The sequence below is a fragment of the Panicum virgatum genome, chromosome 1N, assembly GCF_016808335.1.
Source record: "Panicum virgatum strain AP13 chromosome 1N, P.virgatum_v5, whole genome shotgun sequence".
Taxonomy (NCBI): Eukaryota; Viridiplantae; Streptophyta; class Magnoliopsida; order Poales; family Poaceae; genus Panicum; species Panicum virgatum.
Window position 1 is genome coordinate 22,772,123 of NC_053145.1, and position 14,751 is coordinate 22,786,873.

General features: G+C 44.0%; 1 long non-coding RNA gene and 1 pseudogene across 2 annotated transcripts; both read left to right on the forward strand.

The window, feature by feature from the left end:
• The first annotated feature begins 1,304 nt into the window (after positions 1–1,304).
• Positions 1,305–10,242, forward strand: LOC120655517 (annotated as a pseudogene). Its single transcript, XR_005667558.1, has 13 exons — positions 1,305–1,719; positions 1,819–1,875; positions 1,970–2,063; positions 3,266–3,416; positions 4,592–4,717; positions 4,811–4,970; positions 6,275–6,335; positions 6,427–6,694; positions 8,056–8,181; positions 8,348–8,491; positions 8,746–8,986; positions 9,117–9,569; positions 9,803–10,242. The product of XR_005667558.1 is annotated as an AUGMIN subunit 6-like (transcript).
• Positions 10,243–11,839: 1,597 nt separating this feature from the next.
• LOC120655519 lies at positions 11,840–14,189 on the forward strand. The gene is made up of 3 exons (XR_005667559.1): positions 11,840–12,220; positions 13,535–13,622; positions 13,707–14,189. It is a non-coding gene; the product is annotated as an uncharacterized LOC120655519 (long non-coding RNA).
• The last annotated feature ends 562 nt before the right edge of the window (positions 14,190–14,751 follow it).

A 14,751-nucleotide genomic window follows, 5' to 3' on the forward strand; every position in this document is an offset into this window, starting at 1 on the left:
TTAGATGAAAGTAGCATTCCGTCACGTTTCTCCGCTAACTCCTCGTCACGACATCTTCTTCCTCTCCGCACGCCTACCATTGCCGTCACCCAGCTCTGGCCACCGGCGATGCATGGTCGTGTCCCTCTAGCTCCATCCCCATCCAGATCCCGCCAGCGCTGCTCCACGCCGTTGCGGGGCTCACGCTCGCCGTCCCCCCGGCGCTCGGCTGCGTCTCCCAGCAAAAACTCAACTTTCGCTGCGCTATAGCGGCTGGGTGATTTTAGCGCCGCTATCTCTGGTTCCTACCCGCAGTTGGAAGTGCCATGGGAAGCTGCGGGGGAACTCGACGTTGCCTTGCAGTGGAGTTGGGGGGAGCCTCATATGGGAGCCCACCGAGTCGAGAGCAGCATAGGGGGAGGCAGGAAGTCAGGTCCTACTTGTAGCATGGGCATTGTGCTCGATTGGGCGGTGGCAGATGCCATGGCGGCTCCTTAATGCTGTGTCGAGGAAGACGATGAAGGGGAATTAGGTGAATCGAGTTTTTGCCTGCTTCACGTGTTGCTCCCGCATGAGGAGTCGGCTGTCTCTCCCCGTTTAACGCTGCGAGAACGGCCACGCGCTCGCCGTCCTGGGACTCATCGCCGCCCGGTCCGCCATGGCGCTCGGCGCCTTCGACACCGACAACGACGCCGCGCCCTCGACGCCGACAACGACGCGCGCCCTCGCCCTCCCCGCTGCGGCACCCGATGCCGGCCACCACAGGAGGCTGCTCCCGCGGGCGCGGCTCCGGCGGATGGTTCTGCTGCCGCCTATGCGCCGACGAGGGCGACGGCGACCTCATGCGCCCGTTCCCGGCACTCCCCGCGCACCCCTGGGCCTGCTTATCCCTCTCCTCCGACGCCTTTCTCCTCTTCTTGCCGGGCGCGTCCGCCACTAACTCCACCACCCGCTCCACTCCGACGCATCCGAGTGCCGCGGGGACGGCGAGCACGAGCCCCGCAGCAGCGTGGAGCAGCACTGGTGGGATCTGGATGAGGAAGGAGAGGGAGACGGCCATCACCGGCTGCTGGAGCTAGGTGACTGGCAGCAGCAGGCGTGCGAGAGGAGTAAGAAGACGTTAGTGACGGAGTCGTTAGTGGAGAATGTGACGGAATCGTACTTTCAACTAACATTGTAACTTTTAGTGGTATTTTACGGGGCTGAACGATTTCGATGGTATTTTACAGGAATCGACATCTTTTGATCCTACGCGACCAATTTTCCCATTCCAAAATCCCAAGGAGAAGGGGTAAAAACACCACCAAAGCCTCACCCACCCGCCCGTTTCGACTCGATCCGGCCGCTCGCCCCCTCGCCTGCTGGCGCCTGCTTTTGTGTTTTGTGTCCCTCTCCCTCCAGTCCGCGAGATCTCATGGCTCCGTCTCCGATGGCGCCCTCCGCCTCCGCCTGCTAAACCTAGCAGCCCCATCCCTACCCACCCGGCTCCCCCAAACCTTTTGGAGAGCAAGCGCGGCCGCGGCGGCCATGGCGACGGATCGGGAGAAGGAGCGCGAGGCGGAGCTAGAGAGCGCCATGTACACCAACTGCCTCCTCCTCGGCCTCGATCCCGCCGTCCTCGGCTCCCCCTCCTCCGCCGTCGCCCGCGTCGGCCTCTTCCGCCACTCCAACCCGCGCCTCGGCGAGCAGCTCCTCTACTTCCTCCTCTCCTCGCTTCGCGGCCCCGCGCAGTCCGCTAAGGCAATCCCATCCCTTCTTCATCAATTTCTGGCTCCCTTGTGTTTGGGGAAATTTTAGGGCTTCCTGATCTTTGATTTGGTTTGATTCACCTTAACGCAGGACTTCGACAAGGTCTGGCCAATCTTCGACTCTGCTCAGTCCAGGGAGTTCAGGAAGGTGAGATTTTCTGCAGGTTATTTCACATTTACTGGTTGATTGGCTCCAGTATTGTTGACATTGGTCGGGTTTCTTCTTTTGATTGGTTGCTTAGATCGTTCAAGGGATAATTAGCGAGCTGGAGCAGCAGGGGGCGCTGCCGAGGAGCAATTCCAGGTCTCGTCACTTGCTACTTGCTGCGGCCCCAGGTCAGGGGAGTATACTAGGCTGTATTTGGTTTGGTCGGTTTGGGATAGGCTCAAGGTGTTGTGGTGCTTGCTGTAGTGGGCAATGTAGTTTAATTGGATCCTTGGAAACGTACACACTGTTTTGAAATTTGGAGTTTGCTGAAACTAGATGTGAGTATGTGACATAGATTGTTTCTATCCAACCAAATCCAAGTGCATGGTTTTGACCAAAATATGTAGTGCTGGTTTAAAGATAAAACAGCGAATGCTAGTTCTCTAGTTCTTCTCTAAAATAGGAGAAATAAAACCTAATAGAATGGATTCATAAGGACTCTCTCAAGTACCATTAAGCTGTATGTATGCTTGTTCACTTGGTATCAAGCAACTTGTCCTAAAAAATTCATTCAAATACCAGTACACTATGTGTCCTTAACTAATATGAGCGCTAAGGTACAAAAACATAAAAATCACACCCCAGAGAAACACTAGATGGACAGCAGAAATAAGATATATAGGCCTTATATTTAGGCAATCTTAATATTTGCAATTTCTTCTGTTATAATTGATCATATGCCATTCTTGCCCACAACCCCTTGTTGCCATGCAACCAATGTAGACATCCTTTATGTACCTCTGGTCAAATCTACGGAAGTTCATTGCGATGCTAAGGCTAGTTCATTGCGATACTAAGGCTCCATTCAGAAGACTGCTTGCTGCAGCAGCTGCTGCAGTCAGATAGGAGCAGCTGAACTTTTATCCGTATCAATTCAATCGAGCAGCTGGAAGCCATCCTACAGCCATAACAGCCAAACATGCTGTAAACTAATCCTAACTGGGGTTGGCTTGCATTTATGTTATAGGTTAGGGTGCTCTAAACATTTGTTTGGCTTGGCCTTTTTCTGGTGGGTAATGCTGCTTGGATTCCACAAATGAAATTTAACGCTACACATGCCAATTAGTTAAGTCATGATTGGGAAACTGGTTATGGCTTAAACAAACCTTTTCTCCAAATGCTGCATGTACAGATTGCCTGTCAATCATCTACAATACAAAGAATGTGACTGCAAGTCGTAAATACTGTAATTCTCATGCTTTTAGGAAAAAAAAAGCAGTCCATTGGATACCTCTACAAAATGCAAATTATATTTATTTCTTGGAGATCAAATTACTCTGCTTGTTTTCAGATTGTAGTTGTAATATTTTGCACTCCTATACTGATGCAGATTTGTTGAGCTTTTGTGGCAACTCTCTGTGCATGCCTTGAGAGAAGTTCACAGGAGAACTTTTGCAGCTGATGTTGCATCAAATCCACTTCCTGCAGCACTAACAGATGTTTCTTATCTTCATGCCGCTGCTTTACTCCCTGTGACCAAGGCAAGAATGACTAATTCCTAAATCTTTTGAAAACTGTTGATTTTATTGTTATCATGCAGAGAATCTCATGTAGACTAACAGCACCAGTCTCTAATCTAAAAGGCTGTTAATTTATAAAGAACTTAATTTCTTGAAACATTACTCCATTTCTTGTTTGTCCGGTTCACATACCTAGGCGATGTAGTATTTGATGAATATTTAATGGAATATATCGAAATTTTACTCATTAGACAGATCAAAATACCTAGCTTTTATGCCTCCTAGGTGTGTGGATCAAAAATGGTGGTAGTATATATGAAACATTTTAGCTCTGTAAGAAAGGTATGTATACTTGTGCAGTTGTGAATACTTCGGCTGCACCTCTTATGAGGTTAAATTCTGAGGCAAAAGCGTGTGTGGCCAATAACTGAGAGGAGACATAGGTGAAGCTAATATGGCTTTGCATGGTAGTATAACTGAAATAATTTTTTTCCATATGCTAAGTATGGCAACATAACAGGCACATAGGTAGTTCAACCATTTGTTGGGGTTGATTATTTGGCTTCGATCTGTTAAATTCTGAGGTGAAAGCGTGTGTGGCCAATAACTGAGAGGAGACATAGGTGAAGCTAATATGGCTTTGCGTGGTAGTATAACTAAAATAATTTTTTTCCCATATGCTCGGTATGGCAACATAACAGGCACCATAGGTAGTTCATCCATTTGTTGGGGTTGATTATTTGGCTTCTACCTGTAAGGAAAGCTATGATTTGGAATTTTGATGCTTAGGAAACCTAGGAGGTTAAATAGAAATTTAATTAGCGAGAAGATGCATTAATAGTGACTAAAATACTCTAAACAGAAAGCCAATCTTGGATCCTGGACAAGATACAGACCCAATCAAATTGGATTTCAATTGCAGTATACACTAATTTATCGTACCGATGGAGCCAAATAGACCTGTTGTTTACCGATGGAGCCAAATAGACCTGTTGTTTACTAGCTTAGTTGATCCAACCCTGAGGAACGCCTCTCCTTTTAATGAGGCACAAAATGGCAACTCTATAGTTTCATGTTGAACTACCTGTGGTCCAAGTTCTCCTTGTGCTTTTGTATGCTAGGTCCATAATATCATATTTCAATTAATGAACTCCTATGTTTGGTATTCTTGTGAATTGATCCGGTATTCCTAACAGGCAAGGATAGCTCTGGAGAGGCGTAAATTTCTGAAAAATGCAAACATAGCTGTCCAAAGGCAAACAACATGGTCAAATTTGGCCCATGAAATGACAGCTGAGTTCCGAAGTCTATGTGCTGAAGAGGTACACAGTAACTTCTATAGAATCTATTTAGATATGTGTTGCATCCTATATCAAATTCTTCTTATTTTTATTATCTCCATCTGGATTTTGTAGGCTTATTTGCAGCAAGAGTTAGAGAAACTACAAGATATGAGAAACAAAGCAAAACTTGAAGGTGACCTGTGGGATGAACGGCTCTCAAGCTCATCTGGGCAGAATTCTCATTTGGTTTCTAAGGCAACTCGTCTTTGGGAATCGATATTGGCTCGCAAAGGTACACATACTGAAGTATCAGTATCGACTATATGCTGCTCAAATGTGACTAAATGGATGACATGCTTTTTAAAACGAGTTTGCGTTAATTGAGTAATTGATACAGTAGGTCTATATAGTCATATACTGTGGCATGTGGCTACATGCTCTAAATATCAATGCTCTGCATGATCAGAAATATGGGTGTCTGTTGTACATTGGAATTATCTTATAAAATTTACTTACTGGGCTTGAACCATATGTGCCTGGCTGACCAGTGACAAGTGACCTTAACAAGATAACATCTGGAAGCTGTTGTATTCTTGTCTTACCATTCAGACGTTAACATTATCTTATACAAGCCACCAGGGTGAAATAAATAGGAACTGATATGGTGTGAGGTTTGGGTTTGTGTGTATGCAGTCGTAGCATATGATTATTTGCTTATGAGTCTGAGACAATGTTTTCAAATCGTAAAATTGTGTCTAATCCTAAGGGTACTGATAAGATGATTAGTCGTGATTAGTCATCGATCAGCCCGATTAGTCGAGCCTAGTCAGTCTAGTCGTAGTCTAGTCGTCCTGTATATTCCAGGACTGATATACTATATAGTATGTTGTTTAAAGAAAATATCAAGATATTGTTGATGGTCAGATACTCAGATGGTCACCAACTTTGAAATTTATGAGTTTTGATTTGTGAATTAGACTAAAAGAGCACTAGACTAGGGCTAAAACACCAGCAAGATAGAGAAGATACACTGACCGTCAGGAAAACATTGCATCTAAAGAGACTCATATGCCTAATATACCTAAGCCTAATGGGCCACCAAATTATCAGCCCAAAAGTTGCCCAGGCCCAGAGTTGCTGTACACTAAAACATACTAATCGTCCACATGCTAATGGATGACTAATCGCAGTTAGTCGACGATTAGTCGGACGACTAGAGTTCTAGTCGTGCAGCTCGTGCTAATCGAGTCGGTGGCCATCGGTACCGGCGGACTGATAAGCGCGATTAGTCGTAAATAATTGTAATTAGTTAGACGACTTAAAAACATTGGTCTGAGACTAGGGCAAACAGTGATGCTAAATGGCCGGAGATTCCATATGGAGCCTGTAACTTTTCTGCTTTATGAAACTATTTGGGTGGTCTGATAAAAAAAACTGTGATTCTCCTATTCTGGTGGTTTTGTTGCGCTCCTTGTATATGCTGTTGTAACAGTATTATACCATGCTTGAAAGAAAAAAGTAAAGATATTTCTTTCGATAGAGTGTAGTAACACTGCTAATTTTAATTCCTGATTTTCATTTCTACCAATCTTGCAGGTCAACATGAGGTTTTAGCTTCTGGACCAATTGAAGATCTTATAGCACATAGGGAGCACAGGTGTGTTCTACTTTGTAACTTCTATTGAGCTCTGCAGTTCAATAAGTGTTATTGTTATTACATTATGTTTCTAATAACACTATCCTATTAGATACCAGATATCTGGATCTCAGTTATTAGCAGCCATGGATATGAGTTTAAGTGCTCCGCATTCTGAGTTATTATCAGCTCGAGCTGGTGAAACTTCTCCCATTTTGGACAAGCAAGAACAGATTTCTCTGCTATTCCAAGGAAAGGAAGAAGCCCTTTCAAGGCCAGATGATAGGAACGGACGTGGTCAACAAACTGTTGATGTAGCTGAAATTCTCCGCCGTTGGACTCATGCTTTACAGCGTATTCATAAACAGTCTCTTCATTTGGTAAGATATCACTTTATTTGATTTTTTGTTTTTTGTTTGAACTGTCAGGACATCAGAGTGACATTGATGGATTCCTTTTCATCGCATATCCTTATGATGCAATCAATGCATTATAGATTAGGAGCAAAGTCAACCACTAGTTTTGCTAAAGCTTTCATTCTAATACATTTTCCTTTGCCTTTTGAATTAGCCTAGGGAATTCCATTTACATGGCTCTTGTGGGAGCATTGCATGACAGATCTTTGCACGTAAGTATAGCTCATGAGTCTGAAATATATTAGACAAGCATTTGGCCTGTAATACCACTTATGTCAGTGTTTTCACAAACCATTTCAACAAACAAATTAAGCTTAGCTGAGCATATGTTCTGGTGGAGAATGTTGTTGCCATTGTAGAAGTGCTAGTTGTGCTGGTTGGGTAACAAGTATTGAACATCTTACAGGAGATGACCCAGTAAAAAGTGATTAGAGAAATAATAAACTTTGATAACCTATGTTAACATCATCTTTAGTTTTGACAATACCCAATCCCTTTTTGACTGCTTGAATGTTCTGTTTTTTTACATCCAATGGAATTAGATAAAAACTGCTAGAGCATATCCAATTGACACAGATCTGTTACAAAATTGTCACATGATTATTGCCCAATACTAATCAGTCGCTTAATGGAATTACAATATACACATGGCTTAGGACTTTAGGAGTACTTCATACATAATATCATATATATGCAAAATGGCGTGACCTACAATTAACAACGCCTTGCATCTTCTGAACCAGAATGGAAGTAAATATTGCTAGTTTAATTCTGCTTATCCTCTGGTTTACACATTAGCTATATGATACACATTGAATTTTTTAAACACTTGATTTTCTGCTATGTCTCACTTTTCCTTGCATGCTTGAACCTTTGATGTCTCTAGTTGCCATCAGTTTGGAGTAGCATGGTGAATTGTTGATACGACCTTTTCCTGGTGCATTAGTATTTTGATGTGGCTACTTGGTTTCATACATCTTGCATAAGCATATAAAGATAATTCATAGTTGATATTGATTGCAGCTCAACAGATAGAATTAGTACAATGGCTAAATGCTTGGTAGACCATAAACCAACATAAATATATTAGAAAAATGTTCCATAAATTTAAGACTACATAAAGAAATGGGGATACATAAGACTTGGGTTGAGCCATATTACATTATCACCAAGGTATTTCTGCATATACTCCACTAATATACACTATGGCATATGAGCACTGTATTCTATTTGGCATTCATCAGATACTAATATTGTGACTTCTTAGTACGCTCATGCATTTTGATACACCATTGAGCTGATGTGTGCGTCTACTAATTTGATAGGCCAAAGCAAATGACGGAGAGGGGCCAGAATTACTGAGGAGTGCATCTGATGGAGAGACCAGTACTCATGCTGACTCTTTAACTGCAACGTTAGCTGAACATCGCCAGCATTTAGTCAGTATCCAGGTAATAACATCTTCCATACAAGACTAAGTCGGTTTCTCTATTGATAAGCTGTAACCTAGGTATGAAACCCAGGCAGCCTACCAGTGGCGACCACGTTTCTGTACTGGTGAATGGGACAATGCTATTTGATGGGTTTTAATATTTGGCTGTTTTTCCCTTTGTCTAGGGTCTAATTAATCAACTAAAGGAAGCTATTCCAGCCATGCAGCATTCAATAGAAGAACTCTCAGAAGAAGTGAACAGTGTCAGTAACTCAATGGATCTTTTGAATTCCAGACTGCCGCTTTCTGCCAGCCTTGGAAGATCAGAAGTAAGAATGAAAAGTTTTAACTAATTGCCTGTATTGTTTTATGATGAGTTACCCATATTTCCTGTTCAACCTTTTGAAATAGGGTATAGACCTAACAACCATGGGCAAGTTTTTTTACTGGCAGCTGCTCAATGCTTTTTGTATGAAGCAGTATCAGTTTGCTATATTATGAAATCTCATCAAGCATAAAAGATTTTCTATATTGGTTATGCACATTTTGTTCTACAGCTTTCTGACTGCAGACATTCAAGCAGGAAAACAGCAAGGAAGTTTCAGAGATTACTTCTAAGCTCTCTTCTACACACCTGGACAAGCCTGGGGGCAGTCCTGCTCTAAAGCTACCTTCATTATTTAGCCTAACTCCAAGTTCTGGAAAAGGAACACAGACGCAAAAACGGAATGCTCTAATACGCCAACCTAGCCAGGAGGTCACATCAGAAGAGAAAACACTTAATGTCCCCTCAAATAAAGATCAAGTGAATGGCTCAGAGCATGGTATTTCTTACGCTTCAGCTTATCCATTTCATCTTTAGGCTCCATTTCTTCTTCTTTACTGATAAAAATTGAAGTGTTTTTTTTTATGAATAGAATTGTTAATTATTTTGGTTCAATATGGTCTTTGCAGAAAATGATGGCTATATTGCTCATGATATTAGACGGTCTGTTCGTGAAGCTGCTCTGTCAAAGCCATTGAGGAATACAGATAGGCCACAAGATAAAAATAGTGACAATGGTTCAGAGCACTTCTTCATTCCGCTGTCAGCAGGTGCTGCAAGGAAGGAGATGGATGCAGCAACAAATCGACGGAAACAAAGACCAGGTTTATCGTCACCTCAGATGAAGTTCCCAAAGAGCACTAGTGACCTTTGCTACAACGCAGACAGCCCAATAAACGCAAGTCCAGTTCTGTTAAGTGAAATGAACGGACATGATCCTGTCAGCGCCATGAGCTTTCTTGACCCGGTCAGTGGTCTGGCACATCAGTCATTTATCAGTGATGATGCTCTTGATCAAGTGTTCTCCCCTCCTCTGTTGTTGGAATCTACGTTGTTCAATGATGCAGATGAGGACCTGCTTGGTAAGTCTTCTCAAAATCAATGAATTTTGTTTTGAGTAGTTATTCATATGCACATACTACTTGCATGCCTGCACTTCTATAAGTTTTCATGTCAGGATTTTTTTAGTCCTTAACCATGTCCTATATTTCAATTTTCACGAGGCAATTAAGGATAATTTTTCTGGGAACTCATTTTGTCTCTACTCTAAAGAAAATGTTTCGAACTGATCAATAACGTGTTACCTATTTTTCAGCACCACTGTCAGAGATGGATGCAGCATTAATGGAACATTAGGCTTCACATGTACACTATAATATTATGACCATTGCCTGAAGCTTTCAGCGCCTGATCGCAGCCTGGAGGTTCTTATGGCTTATGCTTGTCTTATTGACAGCATATTTGCGGTGAAAGCGTTGCTGCTCGAGTTGCTTGCCAGTTGCAACCAGCTTGAGATAGATGCTTGTGCATCAGAAATTTGGGTTGTTCCGTGGGGGAGATGGTGGGTTGTTGATTTGGGGAGAGAAGAGGGGTGCTTAGAGATGATATAGATGTTGGTGTTGTACCCAGTGTAGTGTGCACAATAGAAAAAGCCCAATCTTGTGTATTTAGTTAGTATATACCTCATCTGTATTTGTGTTGTAATAATTTTATCCACTTGCTCAAGTATTTCTTTTTTCTGGTGTTGTGATGTCATATGCTCTGTGCCAGTTGCTTCGTACTATGAATTATTCTCAATTTCTTGTAAGAAATAGCAAATCATAAACTAATGTAGTGTCTCCTAAAAAAAACTAATGTAGTGCAGCAGATAGGGTATCATCTTGTGTGTAACTGTCAGGGTAAGTACTGTATTAGCGCGCGGTATCAGATTTTTCTTGGTTACTCTTCGTCGATATATCAAACATTATTAAACGACGTGGGCAGAGGTTAACGAGAGACTACCGATGTGAGTTTTAAGGTCCTGCCTTGCCATGTAAATATTGTAGTAGATGTATAGCAAAAATTATGTATAGTATTTAATTAGAAGTATAGTTGTATCTAGATTAGTCAAAACAACCTGCAATTCGGGACGGAGTACTGGAATGGAGGGAGTACAAGTGTACAACTCGTGTGATTAGTCTGAATTCTCAATCAAATAAATCTAATACCTCGACAAAAAAAACTTCTATATAATGCAGTCATGCCACGAGTTTGTACTTGTTGCACGTGAGATACACCGTGGGCTCATAAGCCGGTGCTGATCTTGATCGGATCAATACCTTCCACCATGTTACAATGCAGCATCAACAATATTAAATTAGTCTATTAAATTCATTATAAAACATATCTGCTACTGTGTTAACATATGTTCTATAGGCTTATCAATATAAAGAAATTTTACTAAGATAATACAATATATGATATGCGTTGGATACATATGGATCTACACAAAGTAGCACTGAATTGGTTGAAACAGCCGGTGGTTGTCAAGCATCACTAGCTAGGCTCACACGCGCCACCTTGCATACGTTCCGTTCGTGATTGTGCCCTCCTACCGGGGGCTTCTATTCTTTGCACCTGCGATGGGAATCCTTCCCATCACAGAAGGACCGCCATCCTCCGCCCCGCCTCCCGGGCTACGGCGCCGCCCCCGGCTCCTCCGCCGCCACCCACCCTACCATAGCTCGCCGTCGCGCGGCGCTGCCTTCTCCTCGCCCCCGTCGCCGGCACTGCCCACCGGGTGTCCGGCCCCACCCGCCCGGCGGTGCTCCCGAGCCGCCGCGCCCTCCGCCGGCCAAAACCGTCGCCACCGCCTGGCCGCCGCCACCCCCGACCCCCTCCTCTATGGCCGGCGGCCATGGAGCCGCCACACCCCCAGCAACCCGGGATCATAAGACCGTCGACACCCTCCACCACCCCGGTCGCCGGTGACCTCGCCGGCGGCCGCTCCGCCCACCTACCACCCATTCCCCCATCCCCTCCTTGCTCGCTTGCTGCAGCGCCCCCTCCCCTGTCTAGAGGTAGAAGATGAACAGGGGAGCGCGCGAGCGTGCGCGCTTTTGCGATGCACCAACCGAAAAACACGCGCGCGATGAATAGATCTGGCGCTCCCACCCTGTTTCCACCCTCGGTTACGTTTGTGGTCTCTCTGGCTCCACATTAATCCCCGTCCTTTAGTGACGTACCTACGATTTCAACATAAAGTATGCCACGTAATTAGTTTGCAGGCGGGGCGGGCTCTTAAACGAGCCCGCGTAGCCGCCACGCAAAAAAGTCTTTGCGGGGTGGCCCAATATTACCCTATCTAAGCCCGCCGACGAAACAGACCCTTAAGACACGCAAAAGAAATCTCCCTCTTGCATACCTATCGGCGGCGGCTGCCACCATCATCGACGCCTCCGCTCCGCTACGCCGCGACTACTCCTCCTCACTGGTGAGGCGAAGACGGCAGTTTGGCGCGGGGCCACGGCAGAGGAGCAAGGGCCGCGGGCACAAGGCCGCCGGTGGAGGAGCCTTGGCCGCGTAGGGCGCGAGGCCGGCGGTGGAGGAGGCGAGCCGCGCCGCGCGAGGCCGGCCACACCCGCTCGCTGCCCCTATAGCGTTGGATGTGCTGCACAGGTCATCTCCGCCCTTCTCGCCTGCACCTGAGATCTCCAAGATCTGGCGTGTTCTGCTCTTTCCGCAAGGGCCCAAGGTGAGTGCGGGATTGCTCATCCAGATCCCACGCCTCAGTTGTGCTTTGTCATTGCCTGCGCGCTAATTTGTGCTTCCCCCAATAACGTTAATTTCATTGTCTGTGCGGTAGGTCATCTCATGAATTAAATAGCAATATTTTTGCCTACTTGGATTTAAGGATTTAAGTTTCTTTAGAATTTCACAAATTGCAGGTCCAGATAGCATTATTCTAGATAGATTAAAGGATTTTGTGTCACACATTTTTCCTTCTTGAATCTATTATGCAGCAGAGTTGCTTCTATGCTATATAGTGAATACTTCTATGCTACTATGCAGCAGCATTAATCAATAACAATTTTGAAATTTGGTAGGCATTAATCAATAGCAGAGTTTTCTATTAAAAAATTGTTTCTTCTTCCTCCATGCTAGAGTGCTAGTCCCTAGCTAGTACAGCCTGCAGATTTGCTTGTGATTGCTCTCAAGAACAGAATCAGCTCATTAGTACTTCATATGGACAGTGATGGGAATAGTGTGCATGCATGCTCATCAGTCATCACTCATGGTAGCTAATGCAGCGCCTTTTTAGGCAGTGGCTGATCTTACTGCTTTGAGCCATGACAGACACTCTGTCAAGACTAGCAAATTAACTGGTATGACTAGCTCAAAAGTGTTCATGCTACCCAGTGGCGGATGTACACCCCGGGCCACCCATGCCATGGCCCGGGGTTCGGCCCAAAAAATTGCTGAAGAAGTCCAAAAAATTGCTGAAGAAGAATAAATATACTACTTCGCGATGACACTTGTTGTATGTTTTCTATCTTTCCATTATGTTCTCGTGTATCTTTTGAACTTCCATTATGTTCTCGTGTATCTTTTGAACTATGAGTTTGTCGACATCTGGTTTTTGTCACAACTATATTTAAAACTCGGCCCGGGGTTCAACTCAATCCTGGTTCCGCCACTGATGCTACCAGCTGATTCCAGCTCAAGATAGCATCTTAATTTTCTAAGATAGCATCTATCTTTTTTCTGATGCATTTCCTACATGCTTGTAGATAACAGTAGGAGCTCTGAACTCTGATAAGAGCTTGTTTATAATGTCTATTCTGCCATTTGTGTTCACTATTTTTTTTTCAAAATAGAGCTCTGAACTCTTAATAACAATGCAGTTGTAATCAAAATTTTCTTTTTCTTTTTTTAACTTACCAGAAAGAATGGAAGAATGGAAAAGCTATGAATGTATGGACTGTATCATTTTATCATGTATCCCATTTTTGTTTTCATGTGTTGGCTGTTAATGCTACCATCTTACCTCTGCAATCATGTTTGTTAGGACAATGGACCTTGCATCAGAAGGTTTGACAACACAACAACAGAAGGCAAATAGTCGAAGACCAGTTGGTAGCTCACAAATTTTGACAGTACGTCTCTTTCTCATTCCTTACTCCCTTCATTACTTAGGCATCTTAAACAAGTTACAAACTGAGGTGCTCTAAATTTTGTAGTGGTACTGTGTTTTGCTTCCAAGCCAGCAGACTTGAAAGCTAAAGGAATGGGTTCTGACTGATCAGCAGCAACAGCTTGTTAATGCTAGTGGTCTTGGACATCTTGCACTTACCTCTGGGTTTACCATTGATCGATCTTTGCTTACATCCTTTTGCGAGAGATGGAACAATGAGATAAATACTGCACATTTCATGGGATTTGAAATGGCACCATCACTTCGTGATGTTTCATACATTCTTGGCATTCCAGTGAATGGTCATGTGGTGACCGCAGAGCCAATTAGTGATGAAGGTGTGAATCGAATGTGCTTGTATTATCTTGGAAGAGAGACCTGGTCAGTTAAATAATCTATAAATGTTCTGTGTATAGAATACGTTAGTTCTATTTTGAACTAAGCTATTGGTGCGATCGATTCATTGTCTGTAGTGCAGCACTGCAGTGATCTTTATTCACAATGTTATTGTCATTTTTTATTGTATTTATCCTATTTGTTTTAATCACCGTGCTATACAAGTGCTTGCTTCTAGCAGCATGCAAGCGTCGTGCACTTCCAGCAGCATGCAAGCCGAGACGCGTACGCCATGCGGGCATTGCAGGTCCACCGCAAAGGCCACAAATTCTTGATGTCCACCTTGTCATGGTCGCATGGCTTTGCAGGTCCACCGCAAAGGCCACAAATTTTTGATGTGCACCTTGTCATAGTTTGTGGTCAGCTGCATACCCACAAAATTAATTAGCGACATCATTCGTGGGTTTGCGGCTGCCCACAACCCGCCCCACCTGCATCGTGACCGCGTAAATACTACCATATACAATTCTGTATAATTTATAGAACTACTATATACAATTTTGTATAATTTATAGAACGATTCCTTAAGTAACTATAAATTGAGTACTATACTAAAGTGACAGGAATCGGCGCGCTGCCGTTCGTTCTGGCCCCAAGCGGGGGCCGGGTACTGTTCATTGGGCCCACGCATACTGTTTAAGTGGGGCCCACGTGGCCCGGATACTGTTCATTGGCCCCGTGTGCTGTTTAAGTGG